This window comes from Pelodiscus sinensis, chromosome 15 (assembly GCF_049634645.1).
Source record: "Pelodiscus sinensis isolate JC-2024 chromosome 15, ASM4963464v1, whole genome shotgun sequence".
NCBI classification, from domain to species: domain Eukaryota; kingdom Metazoa; phylum Chordata; order Testudines; family Trionychidae; genus Pelodiscus; species Pelodiscus sinensis.
This window is the reverse complement of record NC_134725.1, coordinates 33,758,782-33,773,391: the sequence shown is the minus strand read 5'-3', so window position 1 is coordinate 33,773,391 and position 14,610 is coordinate 33,758,782. Positions and strand designations below refer to the sequence as shown.

At 45.9% G+C, this 14,610-nt stretch overlaps 1 protein-coding gene across 9 annotated transcripts in view; it reads left to right on the top strand.

Moving 5' to 3' along the window:
• Positions 1-11,240: 11,240 nt before the first annotated feature.
• Positions 11,241-14,610, top strand: part of CLIP1 (CAP-Gly domain containing linker protein 1) — a 135,705-nt gene continuing 132,335 nt past the window's right edge. For 4 of the 9 annotated variants that reach the window (XM_075898671.1, XM_075898669.1, XM_075898670.1 and 1 more), the window contains exon 1: positions 11,375-11,532. The gene's annotated coding sequence lies outside the window, so the exon portion shown is untranslated. Of the gene's footprint in view, positions 11,533-14,610 lie in introns of all 9 variants that reach the window. The other 5 variants (XM_075898663.1, XM_075898662.1, XM_075898665.1 and 2 more) reach the window with 5 other exon arrangements.

The window sequence follows — 14,610 nt, the reverse complement described above, 5'->3', positions numbered from 1 at the left end:
ATCTAAATTGGTTGTGATATGTATTAATAGAATATTGACTGTTTTAAATTTGAAAATAAGCCACAACTGAAATTTTAACAGCTACTTGCAAAACACACAATAACTTCACTAAGAGGAAATATACATCACAGTATAAAATCTGAAGTGTGATATTCATTAGATAAATCCAAATTGAACAAAAATAATTGCAATGTATTAAACTGAGTTAGTGTCAGACTAAATAGGGGACCTATGATACTGACTAACACATGAATCATGTACCAAGATTACGTATTGTCTTCAGATAGAAAGATTTGTAAACAAAAGTGAATGATTTTGCAGATTGATTGACCTCCCGAAGAGCATGTTCCATATTACAGAGAGAAAAATTAATCAGAGGGAAAGGACTTAGCAATTTAGTCCTCAAAAAGCAGTCTCTGAGTAGGGTGGATTCAATAGCATTAATAACTAGTATATGCTTGCTAACCCTAAAATGCTTCAAATAATAAAACATTGCAAAGTAATTGACAGTGAAGCCTTCTATTGTTCCACCTAGGGATTCAATAAAAAGGACTGCCTATCCAGTGATTCTCAAACCTTTGCTTTGGGGTAAGGATTGCCATTATGAAGTCTCTCAATTCAACCTCACTTATAAATTAAAAATGGGTGGAGGAAATTAATTTTAATGTAACCTGGGCCCAGGCTGTCACCCCTGTGCCTGGCAGAGTTGGGGCTGTCAGCCCCCACTACCTATAGGACTGTCAGCTCACAACCCCTCAGGTTATAACCTTGTGATCCCTTGAGGAGTTGTGATCCCTAGTTTGAGCCCCTAAGAGCCCAAACAAAATTATTTTATGTAGTCACTAAAGAGTGAGGGTTGTTTTTTTGTAGGTAGGAATTCAATGCAGCTTTCATTCACTGTAGAAGACTGTAGATGGAAAAACTTTAGTAAACATTCTCCTTTTATTTTAAGCAATTATGATACTCTTTTAAGCATTACTCTTCCCCCTCCTCCCCCTTGCAGGACATGTCTACTGAAGAAAATATCCTTTTGAAGCACATCATGGTGAGAATTATATTGAAAGTAAAATTAGTATAAAATGAAATAAGCAAACAAAGGAGGATCATTTAGTAGCATTTGTCCATGTTATTTTTAAGTAACTCTTGAAATAACTATTTTGAAATAGCATGTCCACACTACAAATCCCATCAAAATAGCACAGATTTATATTGAAATACCACATCTACACTGATTGGAGACCCAGAAGCACTCCATTCAGGGTGTCAGGACTGTATTCCCTTCCTGCAACTGCTGCCTGAAGCTATCTGTGGCTCATGCTTAAAAGGGTTCCTCTCTACAGCTGTCTCAAACTCTTCACTTTTGCCTACCTCCTTGAGGGACAGCAAACTTCACTCTTAGTGCTCTGGTTGCCCTTGTGGACCCCACAACACTTCTACCGTGGAGCTGGAGCTGCTGCAAAGCACTCACTAGCTCTTAGATCTTACACCTCTTGGTGCAGTTAATGCAAGCTGTCCTTGTGGTCGTGCAGTAACAGGACCAACAGCTCACTCTTCACCCCATTCCAGATGCTTCTCATGTACTACAGCCTCTTTCATCCTTCCCTACACATTGTGCACTGCTGTTTCTGGTGCTGGGACACCAATTCCAGCTGGTACGATCAGATTGTCATGGAGCAGTGGGACGACTAGCAGTGGCTCCAGAACTTCCGCCTGTGGAAGGAAACCTTACTGGAGCTCTGTGAGTGGCTTGTCTCGGCCCCCAGGCAATGGCATATCTGCATATGACCCACCTCCCTCCTCTAAAAACAGGTTGTCGTCACTATGTGGAAACTCATCATACCAGATAGCTTCTGCTTCATCAGGAGCCAGTTTGGCGTGGGGAGATCGACCATCAGAGCCATGCTCATGCTCATTTCACGTTTACAATTGTCTGAACTCCCGGAATCAGTTCCCTGCGGAAAGGGAGGGGATGGACTCTCCCTCCCTTCACAAAGCCCTGCTGGGGATGGGTAGTTTGGGTTGTTCCTACTGTGGGAAGGGGGTTGGACTCAGGGACCTCAACGCCATCTTGCTGTGCAGAATCGTGATCGCGGGTGATGTGGAATTCATCTTTGCATGCTTCGCGTCCATGGGCTTCCCCAGTTCCAGTGGGGTCCCATTGATGGACCCACATCCCCATCCACAGCCTCAACCACCATGCCTCCAATTATATCAACAAGAAGGGATACTTTTCAATGGTGGGTTAGGGGGAGAAACCAGAGGGTCAGGTGCTGGTGCTGCTGGGACAGCTGCTGCCAGATGGTGCAGCGCTGCTCCTGGTCAGCAAAGTGGTCCTCCAAGTCTGCATCCTACTCAAGACACCACTGGAGGGCATGCTGCCATGCAATGTATTCCTGCTCTATTTCCTCATGGGGTTGTCTGTGGCAGCAGCTCTCCCATGGTTGAAAGGATGGTGCAGGAGATGTGGCTTATATCCCTCTCATAGCTGGTCCAGCTGTGAAGAACAGAGAAAAGGGCAGTCATCCCAGGAGACACTGTGCATGAAGCCAAACCCTCATCTCTGAGCTGACACTGAAAGGTCTCAGGTCAGATGATGATGATGTGTTTCAAGCAAGGCAATCTGTGGCTGAGACACTGGGCACTGTCCTGAAGGGGCACAGGCATCCCAGGGAAGCCTCACTACTCCTACACCCTAGGGACAAGCAGGCATGGGAAGCCACCAGCCAGGTCAAGAGCCTGTGGGCTGCAGGGGGGTAACAGGATGGCTCACCTTCCGGCGTGTACATGGCATGGTGCGGTCTGGCATTGGTGGCATCCCACAGGGAGAAGGCATCTATCCCTGCCCCCTGAAGGAGAGGTGAGGAGGGTATTGGGAGAGGTGTGTATGAGTAGCGGATGCCACTTGCCAGGGAGGGTGGTACATGGGGTCCCCTCCTTCCTTCCTCTTAACAGTCTCCCATGCAGGGGATTGGTGTCCATCAGGCCACACTTGCCTGGGAGTAGATGCTGCCTGAGAGTGAGGGCATGACTGTGTGTGGCACTGCTGTGTGTTTCCTTGACTCCAGCTTCCTTAGTGGTGGCTCATGGTGGGAAGGGGTCCACCACAGACTTGGGAGTCAGAAAGGCCTCTCCAGAAAGCCTGCGAGGAGGAGTGACTGGTTTCTGTGTTGCAGCCTCACATGGCTGGCTGTCTGCTCCAGACTGGTGCTCCATATCCACAGGCTGCTGTGTGATCCCCAAGCTGAGAAGGCCAAGCAAGGAGTGCACAGCCCCTCACCACCTGCAGACTTTTCCCCCTCCCCGCCTATGTGTCTAGGGAATATAATGGAACTCACCTGATGGGCTTTCCCCAGCCTTGTGTGAATCTTGGGAAACCTCCTGGGTGGAGGGGTTACCAGCTCAGAGGAGATGACGACCTCCTGCCTGGCCTGCAACATGTCCTGGCTGGCCTCTTCTTCCTCCTCCACCTCCTTGTGGTCCTCATCCACAGTCCTGCCCTCTGGGAGGCTCACAACCGGTGTCTCCGGGCTGGAGTCAATGATTGCGGGGGGGTGGCGGGGGGAGGAACTAACCCCTCTCCCCCCAGGATGCAGTGCAGCTGCTCAAAGTAGCATCACAACTGGGGTGTCACTCCTGATTGGGAACTCCATTCCCTGGCCTTTGTGTAGGCCTGGGTTCTTTTATTTTCATGCACACCTGCTCTTGGTTATGGATGGGGCCCTTCTGGACCAGGCTCGTGGCCATCCAGCCATACCTGTCCATATTCCTATAGAGATCCTCAAGCAGAGGTGGGCAAAAGGGCTTCCGCGGGCTGGATCTGGCCCTCCACGCAAGTTGATCTGGCTCACGGATGCCCTGCTGCTCCCCTGCCCCCAGGCCAATTAGGGTCTGGGGGCGGGGGAAAGTGCACAAAGCTTCCTCTTCTATGTGCCGCATGGTTCTTGCAGGGTGGAGGAAACTGTGCACTCACCTACCCCCAAGCCCTGATTGGCCTGGAGGCAGAAGGGGGAGCAAGTAAAGTTTCCTCCCATTCCAGGGACATGGGTACCTAGCGGGAACCTCTTGGGGGGGCAAAGACTTCATGGATTCCCCCACCACCAGACCAATCATGGTCTGTGGGTGGGGAAGTAGGGAAGGATCCTGGCCCTACCCCTTTCACTTGAGGCCCCACCCCTTCTGGTGTGGCCCAGGGTCACTTCAAAAATTTCCGAAGTGGTCCCTGGCAAAAAATTATTGCCCATGCCTGTCCTAGAGATTAGCCTCCTCTCTCCAGACCTCCGTGAGATCCATGATCTCCACCCCACAGCAACAAGGCACCTCTTCCTTCCACCACTGGCCAGAGGCTTTGGAGTTGGCTGCCAGCTTATTTGCAGTCCTGGGGGGCTCAGTGGGAGCTTTGGGGGTCAGCTGCTGCTGCACAGAAGGGTGCTGCTGTGTGGGCACAGAGCTAGTGGGGCCAGTGTGGTGCTACAAGCAGTTCTCATTTGCCTACACTTTTAAAGGCTACGGGGAAAGGGAACTTAAAGAGTTTTGAAGGGTGCGGACAGAGTGGACACCAGTGCAGCTTTCTATAGAACTCCAGTGAGAGAGGAATAGATTTGGATTGGCTTGTATAGGCCTGCTGAAGCAAGAAAGGAATAGTTTTAGGCAAGTAAAGAATGTTAATTCCTTTTTTGTAAGGATTACCTCCCTATATAACTTTTTTGATCTAGCTTAGATGTTAGAGTGGCTTCTGAATCTGTATTAGCTTACAGTTCCTGGAAAGCTCTCCCACTGCAGTGAGTGGCATTTGACGAAACATGTTAGAAAAAAGCTAAGTTCACTGTGCTGTCTGCCCCCACATAGTTTATTGCTGAAAACAAATTATATGCGAAACAACAGTTAATACATGAAGGATTGATCATTGATGCCTAACATAGGAAAGCTTACTGAAAAAAAAAATCTGTATCTTCCATTTGTTGAGACTAAATTCCCTAGATCTTTTTAGCTTATTTCAGGAGCCTTTCACAAATAAAATGTTTATTTAAGTCTGTTTTATATGCCATTGTGTTCTTAGACAAGTCCTACTTTTTCCTTCCCTCCTCTTTTGTCATTTGTTCATTGGACTTTATACCACATAATTACACATACAGTAACTGTAGTCTTGTTACTTGTGTTTGCAAGATTATATAATACAGTATTCCACTGACTTGGTCAAAACATATCACATGCACATGTTGTGGAGAATACAAGGAGGTGATTAAATACAAATGAGAGCCAGAACAAAAGTAAAATGGAAACAAATGCAGTTGTCTTTCTTTAATTAGTATTTATAGTAACTTGATAAAACAATACTTATAGGATAATAAGTACATTTGCTCCAGAGCCTTCCTGCACTGAACAGAGTCCTGCTTTGTACAGGAGGAGGAAACAATAGGAATCCGAGTCTGTGCATAGATGAAGCTGAAGTATGCAAGAAGAGCTGGAAGAGTGGGTAACTTGAAGTGCAAATTAGAAACAAACAACTTGAAGTGATTAGGAACATAAAGGCCAAATAGATTTACATAATATGGTGAGCTTAGTAATTTTTCTTAGTATGTCTACACTGCAGTTATTTTTTGGAAAAAGGTACGTAAATTGCAAACTGCAATTTGCATACCTATTTTTTATTCTTTTTTCAAAAAAGGTTTTTCCCACATTTGGCCAAATGCGGGGAAAAGCCCTTATTCCTCATAAAATGAGGGCTTCTGAAAGAACTCTCCTGCTTTTTCAGAAACTGATCCAAAAAAGCGGATGCGTTTCTTGTACACAGCAGAGTTTTTCCAGGAGATCTTGGAAAAACTGTAGTCTAGACATAGCCTCTGGTTGACAGAATATTTTCTGGTGTGTGCCTCCATGCTGCTACTTATTGATGAAAATTCATGGGGACAGAGATCTCACCTTTCCAGAAGGCCATTCTCTGAGCTGGTTCCTTAGTGCAACAAAAGTATAATTTTGGCATGTCTTGTACACACTACTACATCCTATAAGATGTTTCTCAGAAGAGAGCCTCTGTACCAGTTAACTCTACTTTTATGTATACCCATGGGGAAGAAAACATTAAACACATATAAAAGAATGGTGAACATATATCAATCATATTTGGATTGATTGTGGAGATAAATGAAAACTTAGCAACTAAGCTTTACTATCAAATATGTTATCTTGTCAGCTTCGCCCTGTTTCTTTATTACCTTCCTCACCATAACCAAGCCTGTAAAATCTTTGGGTGAGGGCCTGTTTTTTAATATCTGTACAAAATCTAGCACAGTGAGGCTTGTAGGGACTACTGGAATATAAATATTTGATACTACAGACTTACTCAATGTTGTCCAGTTCCTTCATGGCAGGGGGATGGCAGTGTGGGGGAGTGTGGGACTCCGAGCAAGCCCTTGGATATGGGGAGGGGAAGGGGTAGAGAGGGGTTTAGGGCAGAGAGTCCCATCTAACAGGGCTTTTTTCTCTGGTTCTCCCCCCCTCCCCCCAGCTGCTTCTGACTGCAGAATAGGGGAAAGGGAGGGGCTGCTGTTTGGAGGGATGCAATATGAGAATGGCTACTGAGGGTAGAGAGCCCGCAGAGGAGAGTGATCCTGAAGAGTGTCCAAAGGGGCTGCAGGGGCTGGGGATCTGCCCTCTTCCTGCCAGCACACCAATAAGTAGCCTTTCTACCCCAAACAGACTCAAGGATCAAGTGGATTAATCAGTAATTTTTAGAAGTTGCCAAATAGCAGCTTTTAATATGATATGGGATAGAATCCTGTGATACAGTTTGAATGATAGTAGGCTGGTCCCTCCTAACTCTGTTCTCTTCTCCACAGATAGAGACAATAAAGCTCCTTTTCTCCCACAGGATGGATGTACTTATAATGGAATGCGGGTTCAGCTAGAACTGCATATAACAATTGTTGCACATTTTGTCATAGTTGAAAGCTTTTAAAACTATGCTTTACCTAGCTAGAAATTACATTAGCTAGAAAGTACCATTGTAGCTTGCTTTCTTTTCCTACAAGTATTAAGCTATTCTGTAAACATTTCACCATTTTATGCTGCTTTACTTCTTGCATTTTACTCATCTTGGCCAATAAAACCTTCAAATAAAGTAATATACTTTCCATTAACTACTTTGCATAGTCTAGTTCCAATGCATTAGCCAGGTGCTGGTTTTTTACTTTGTAGAAGTACCTTATGCATTTGAATAGTGATTTAAAACACATTTTTTTTTCAAAACACATGGAAGCAAAGCAATTGCATATATGAATTTAAAATTTCTTATTCTGAGCTAGTCTCCCTGCATGTGCACAATGCAGGGAAGAACCATTAATTCAAATCAATAGATGATTTTCCATTTACTTGAATGGGAACAGGAGTAAGCTGCAGTCTTTACTCTCCTTTCATTAACTTTTATAGAGATTTATGTTGTATTTAAAAGGTCCTTTGAAATATACATTCTTAAAACTGTTCTTTATATAGAATGTTTAAAAATTGCATAATATGATTGTACCCTGCAACAGGAGCTCACATTTATCAAATGGGCATTGTACTTACACAGGGCAGGAGAGTTCAGTGCTGATATAAACTTCAGTGTGAAAAGCACTTAATAGGGATATGCCAATTTTAGTCTGATCTAGGTGGAATACAAACACAGTGGAATCCAAGTTTGTGAGTAGGGCTTCTAAGCACTATGATAATACAAACACATTTACAAAGTTCTTTACCTAACAGTCTAATGCAGTGTTTCTCAAACTGTGCTCCGTGGAGACCCAGGGCTACGCAAGACATCTCCAGGGGCTCTGCGAGGTTGACAAACTGGAAACATTGATAGGTACAATACATGCAATCAGTGGACTGCTGGGGCCTGCATACATTTTTATGCACGTAAAGAGCTCTGGAGCCCAAAAAGTTTGAGAACCACTGGTCTATGCATGGTAGGAGTCTGATTTTGCCAAACTTACTCTCATTCGTGCAAATGTGCAGATATCGACAGACCATTTCTGTGGATACAAATATTGCACCTGCATAGGGTTCAACTCATGTGAGTATCAATGGACATATTTATACAAATAAGGATTACTCGCATAGGTAAGGTTTACATAAAAATGGCTATTCTGGGGCAGACCAAAGGTCAATCTAGCTAGCCCAATGTCCTGTCTTTGAACAGTGGCCAGTGTCAGGTGCCCAGATGCAATGAACAGAACAAGTTACTGACAGACCTATGCTCCATGCATATATCTAGTTATTTTTTAACCCTGTTATAGTCCTGGCCTTCACAACATCCTCTGGCAAGAACTTCCACAGTTTGACTGTGCGTTGTGTGAAGAAGTGCTTCCTTTTGTTTTAGACCTGTTACCTATTATTTCATGTAGTGAGCCCTAGTTCTTGTGTTAGGGGAAGGAGTAAATAACTCCTTTTTATTCACTTTTTTCCACACCAATCATGATTTTATGCCCCCTGAGTTGTCTCATTTTCAAGCTGAGGAGTCCCTGTCTCATTAATCTCTCCTCTTATGACCATTCTACTCCTAATAATTTGTGTTGCCCTTTTCTGAACTTTTTCCAATGCCAAAAAGAGACTATATCTGCATACACTATTCAATATGTGGGCATACCTTGGATTTATATAGAAGCTTAAGATCTTCTGTCTTATTATCTAACCCTTTCTTAATAATTCCTAATATTCTGTTTGTTTGACTGCTACTGCACAGAGTAGATGTTTGCAGAGATCTATCCATGACTCCAAGATCTCTCTCTCAAATGGTAACAGCTAATTTAGTCCCATTTTATTACATCAGGGGTGGGCAAAAGGGACTCCATGGGCCAGATTTGGCCCGCTGAGCAAGTTAATCTAGCTCGTGGAAGACCTACTGCTGCCCCCTCCCCTAAGGCCAATCAGTGCAGGGAGGAGGGTGGGGGGCAGGGAGAAGCAAGCAAAATCTCCTCCCGCCCTGCCCTGCAAGGAAAGCATGGTGATTAGAAGGAGGAGGCCTCATTGTCCTGGGGGTGGGGGAGGGAGTGCACAAAGTCTCCTCCCACCATGCCAGGAGTATGTGGAGTTTCTAAGGACAGCAATAAGGGCCAGGTGGGAGGAGACTTTGCGCGCACACCCTGCTCCCAGGCCATTCAAGACTTGAGGGCAGGGGGGAGCCCGTGAAGTCCCCTTCCGCCCTCCAAGAGGCTCAGCACTTAAAGTCAACTGACAGTTGCTGTTCACCTGGTGTTTGACTCTAAGCATGATGCTCCCTTGCAGAACAGGGGCAGGGAGCAATAGACTTCACATACTCCCCCTCCCCAGGCCCTGATTGACCTGGGAGCAGCAGAGGGAGCACATGAAGTCTCCTCCTACTGCCAGGGGCATGGGAACCTACAGTTCAGAACAGCTGGCAGTTCTCTTGTGGGGGGGGGGGTCAAAAACTTTGCACACTCCCCCGCCCCTAGACCAATCAGGGTCTGTGGGTGGGGAAGCACAGAAGTATCATGACCCCAACTTCTTCTGCCTGAGGGATGCCCAGAGACACTTAAAAAATGTCTTAAGTGCACCCTCCCCTCCCCACGTTGAAAAATTATTGCCTACACCTGTATTACACATATAGTTGGGATTATGTTTTCCAATATGCATTACTTTGCATTTATCAACATTAAAATTCATCTGCCATTTTGTTGCCCAGGTATCTAGTTTCGTGAGATCCTTTTGAACTTCTTCAGTTTAGTATCATCTGCAAATGTTGCCACCTGCCTCTGTACCCCTTTCTCCAGATCATGTATGAATACATTGAGGTTTGTGGGCTTAAGCCCTTATGTCATAATACAGGATGGATCTATTAACACATTTTTATATTAAACACTATGCACTTTTTAAATAATTATTTTCGAGACAGAAAATCTTAAATTCTTTCCTCAACCAAAACTCATGGGTGGCAGAAAATCAAAGATTGTCTAAGGACAGAGATCAGAATTTGGTTCAGTGGCATTCAATAATTAGAATAAAAGATAGTACTTACCTGTTAGGGATTGAAATTCTACCAGACATTACTAACCACCGATCAATTTATTTTAAACCAGTTATTTAGAGTCCCTGTTGTCCTCTTTCTCTTTGTGCTTTCACATGCTGTGCTGCCAAAAGGCTGGGCTAATGCCAAGGCATGAGGCAAAAATTAAATACAAGGCCCAATTAGGTTTCAGTCAGCACTCAGTGCAGCCGATTTTTGTTGTCTCCCTTTTGTTTGGATAGTATCTCATATAAATTAAATGTTCTATGAGAATGGAAACTTAGGTCTGGTTTTGAACTAAAACAGCAGGGGCCTAAAACAATGTATTCTAGATATTGCACATGACCCAAGAGCTGTTAACTTGAAAGTGAAACAGAGACCTTTCTATCAGGCATAATAATTTGTCTAAAACAATTGGCACTTGGTATTAACAAGTACTTTTTTTAAGATTAGAAAGAGGATTGGGACATGTTCTTATGTAGATTACTTCATAACTGTATTAGAAATTAAAATATTTTGTTTCAGGGGATGGGAATGGAAGATAAATTTGTGGATATTAAGACAAAAGGAAAGAAAGATAAATGCAGCAAACAGTGAAATGTTTCACCTGTTAAAAGATCTATACTAGACTTATTTGTATTGCCCTGTCTCATAACCTTCTCTCTTTCCTCTATTCATACTTATTTGCCAGAACAGCTCATTACTAAAGCGGTCAGTACGGTTAGCCACATTCCCTTCCTATTGTTTCTTCCCCCTTTGTGGGGACAAAGCTTTTGGCGAAGAGAAAGTCCCCGGCCAGTTCTCTAAACTCTTGCCTTTTATTATATCTGAAAATTCCTTAGGGGAGCAACAGCCGGGCGGCTGCTGTTGCCAAGGTCCTGGGGAGCTCCAGAGCTGTCCGCTCTCCAGTGGGAGGTGGCTCAGCCTGGTTGCCTATGTCTTGTCACTTTCAAAGCCAAACCCGGGGGAGGGCGGTAACATGTGATACTGACAAGCAGTCGGGTCCCTGTGCCGGAGAATCGTCACCAGCTTTCCCTTCACCAGCGAAGGGGGCGAGCGATGTGGTTTTCAGGGATGTCTCATTCCCAACAGGGCTTGATCCCAAAATTGTCTTTTCCGTGCGGGAAACCCGTCTCCCCGCTGCTTTCCCATTGCTGTCACTGCTTCCCTGGACAGGGCCGGGTCCGAGGTTCCTCTTAGCAGCAGGGGGCGGTTGGTGGAGGGGGCGGTGGGTCAGAGACATTCCTTCACCCGCCCCACCCACACACCTGGGCATGGGGCTGCTCCCCTGCACGCTGAGGGGAAGGCGAAGGCAGCTGCCCGTGGGTGAGCGAACAAAGGCGGAGAGGAAGGCATGGGGGGCGGGGAGACAAAGGGAAGGAAGAACAGGAGAGGGCCCCCTCTGCTGCAGTCTCCGCCTTTAAAAGCCTGGGGCCGGGCCGGGCACAGACGTTGCCTGTCTACCCCGCCCCCTCCGAGCCGGAGAGACGCCGCCGCAGAGGGGCCGGAGCGGCGAGGAGGAGACGCCGAAGGTGAGGGGAGCCGCGCTGGCGGCGGGGGGTGCTGGGGCGCGGGCTGGCCGCAGAGAGGGAGGGCGAGCGAGCGAGCGCGGTGGCGGGGCAGTGTCCGGGGCGCGGGCCTTGGCTGCCCTCCCTGCTGCGGCTTCCCGCCCCCGGCGGCTCCTCTGGGCTCGGCGCGCGCCCTGAGGGAGCGGCGGGAGCCCGCCTCCGTCCGAGGGGAGCTGGGTCCTCAGACCCCCCCCTCCCCTCCCGGTGAGGACATGTCCCAGCCCCGCTTAGGCGGGGGGCGGGGCAGTGCAGGAGACCCTCGGCGGCCTGGTGATTCTGCCCCCGCCCGCGCTGTGGTGTTGCCAGGGTGACAGCAGCCGGTGCCGCTGGCCCTAGCGCGCGGGCAACGTGCCCGACCGGCGCGTGCCGCGGCCCGGCCTCCCCCGCTCCCCGGCGGGGGTCGTGGTGCCTTCCCCAGCGCCGCTGGCGCACTCCGCGGGCGAGGGGGGGGGACGACGACGCCCCGGCCCCCGCGGTCAGAGCCGGTCTGGTCTCCTTCAGGAAATGTAACTGGAGCTCCGGCGCGCGGCAGAGCCCGGGGCGGGGAGACAGTTTGAAGGTGCCACATCGGAAAGGCCTGCGCCTAGGAAACTGTCTGAACTTTGTGTGGGGCTGGGCAGAGCGTTGAGCCTTCTGTGGTTTGAATAGGCTGGTTTTCTGGCGTGTCTAGGGGCTGACACCCCCCCTCCCCCGCAGTATTGTTGGCCACGTGTTGATACCTGGTTTATTTATCAGTCATCCGACTCTTTAAAGAAAAAAAGTACCCTGTGTTTCGCGTCTTAAGCTTTGTTCATTATGTCGCCATTATTTTTGGAAATTGCTGATCTGCATGTGAGACGCCCACATATGCCACCTCACCAAGCAGAGTGCATGTACTAGAATCAAGTATTGTGTTACAATCGAAAGTGCGTGCTTAGTGGTTGTGGGATTGTTTTTTTTTTCTTCAGTTTCCTCCTAAACCCGACAAGGAGGGGAGCATTGGGTAGTGGTTGGGGTAGTGCAGCAGCTGGGAGAACTGAGTTCCTTTGCCAATTCTGGGCAGGCCTCACAAACTGTGCTGCATGTTAATTACCCCATGTGTAAAATGAGGGTAGGAAGATGAGGATCTTCCCACCCAATGACTTCAAGAACAATTTGTGGAGAGTTGAAGTGTGTTGTGTAAAAAAAAAAAAAGTGAGAGGTAATGTTATAAATACACTTTTGGGGAAACTAAACAGAAAAGGGCTGGCAGGAGAGGAAATGTAGGGTTGGTGTTCTGTTGTGTATTTTATTTAGAGAACTCATGAGTGGTATGCATTAGTTTCAACAGAAGTTATCAGTGTCAGGGAGTAGTTTTTCTTCATGCTACAACATGATGTGAAATTGCAGATGAAGTAAAATGGGGAGAAATTGAGCAACATGTTTGTTTAAGCAAGAAGAAAACTCAGGCCTTGTCAAAAAAACCCAAACACCTGTAGTCTGGACAAATCAGCTTCCATTGACAAAACAGCAGAGGCATATATACAACAATGCTCTTCCTGTTAATTTAACTCCTCTGCTATACCAACAAAATGAAAGCACCTTGTCAAAGAGCATAGAGCTTTCTGTGACAGTGTGAATGTTGTGTGTGTGCTTGCTCCAGTCACCTAATTGGCCTCTAGGAGGTGTCCCACAATACTTACCATGACTGCTCTGGTAGCAATTTGAACTTTGATTTCCTGCAGATACACAAGCATGTTCCAGTTTAAAGGCCCAGGAATTTTTGAAACTTCTCTTCTTATTTGCTTAGCCTGGTCTGTTGACACAATCTTTCCAGTTGACCATGCTGGTGTAACCTTGAGTGGGCTAGACTACACTGAAGTACTGAAGACCCAGAGTTTAGTCTGTAAGGAATTTCAGCAAGGATTGCACAGTGTCAGCCTCCCTACATTCAAGTTCCAAAAGAATGAATTTAATTAAATAACTATAAAATTGTATGAAGAAACAAATAATCTAATTCTTACAACAGAACACAGCTATTTTATACCCCACAAATAATATCTATAATTACAATAAACATAAGTAAAGAGAAAACTAAAAGTGAAACTTGAACAGTTCAGTCCACACAAACACAGTAAGAAAAGACTGAAAGGTCCCAAGAGCTTAGATTTGGTTCACCGAAGTCTCAGTTTGTGCATCTGATGTATGGTGCAGATTTGATGCTGAGTCTGAAGTCTCTCTCTCGACTTGCTTGTAGGGAATCCTCAGCTGGAGTCCAGGCAGACTCTTCCTCTACTATGGTCACTGCTAGGCAGCCAGCTCACTGATTACTAGTCAGTTAGCTCAGAAGTGAACAGAATTAAATAAACCCTATTACAAGAAAATAAAAAAAAACGTGAGAACCACAAAATAGAAATGACTTTCCCCATTGCTACATGTACAAAGGAGCTGAAGAATCACACAGTGAGAGAGAACTAGAACAGTTTGACTAAAATCAAAACAGCATTTAAAGCAGACAATTAACACAAGTTATTTTCCCTTCAGTTCCTCACATGTTCTGGGCTGTTACAGAATGACTGCTGGGGGATATTAAATTAGAAACAGAAATTACAGATTTTAACAACTCTGAATCTAAGTGTTAGTATGTGGAAGGAAAAATTCTCAAGATAATCACTGGATGGTGAAATTGGTTATGGGATTCCTTGGAATTTGGATCCACTGTGGGAAATGTGCTATTTGTAAAAATATTAGGGATTTTTTGAGAAATATGCATTTTCACCTTCGCCTGTAACACATACAACTTCTCAGCAGCCAGAAAATAGTCAAATAAAATATAGTTTTGGAGAGGATTAGGAGTTCTTAAAGAGATTGATCTACAGTCTCCTTGAGGTTTTTATACTGTCTTGCCAGCAGCCTTTCAAGGCAGGTGGTTCTTCCATAGCATGTGTTTATGTTTACTGGACTAAATGCATCTCTTCAGAACGTCACCCCTCTTGTGGTCACATGATCCTCACAGTGAACCTTTAGTTGCAGTCTTCTGTGCTAATCTATGTACATCACCTGCAAGTCTGTTTCTTCTGGGGC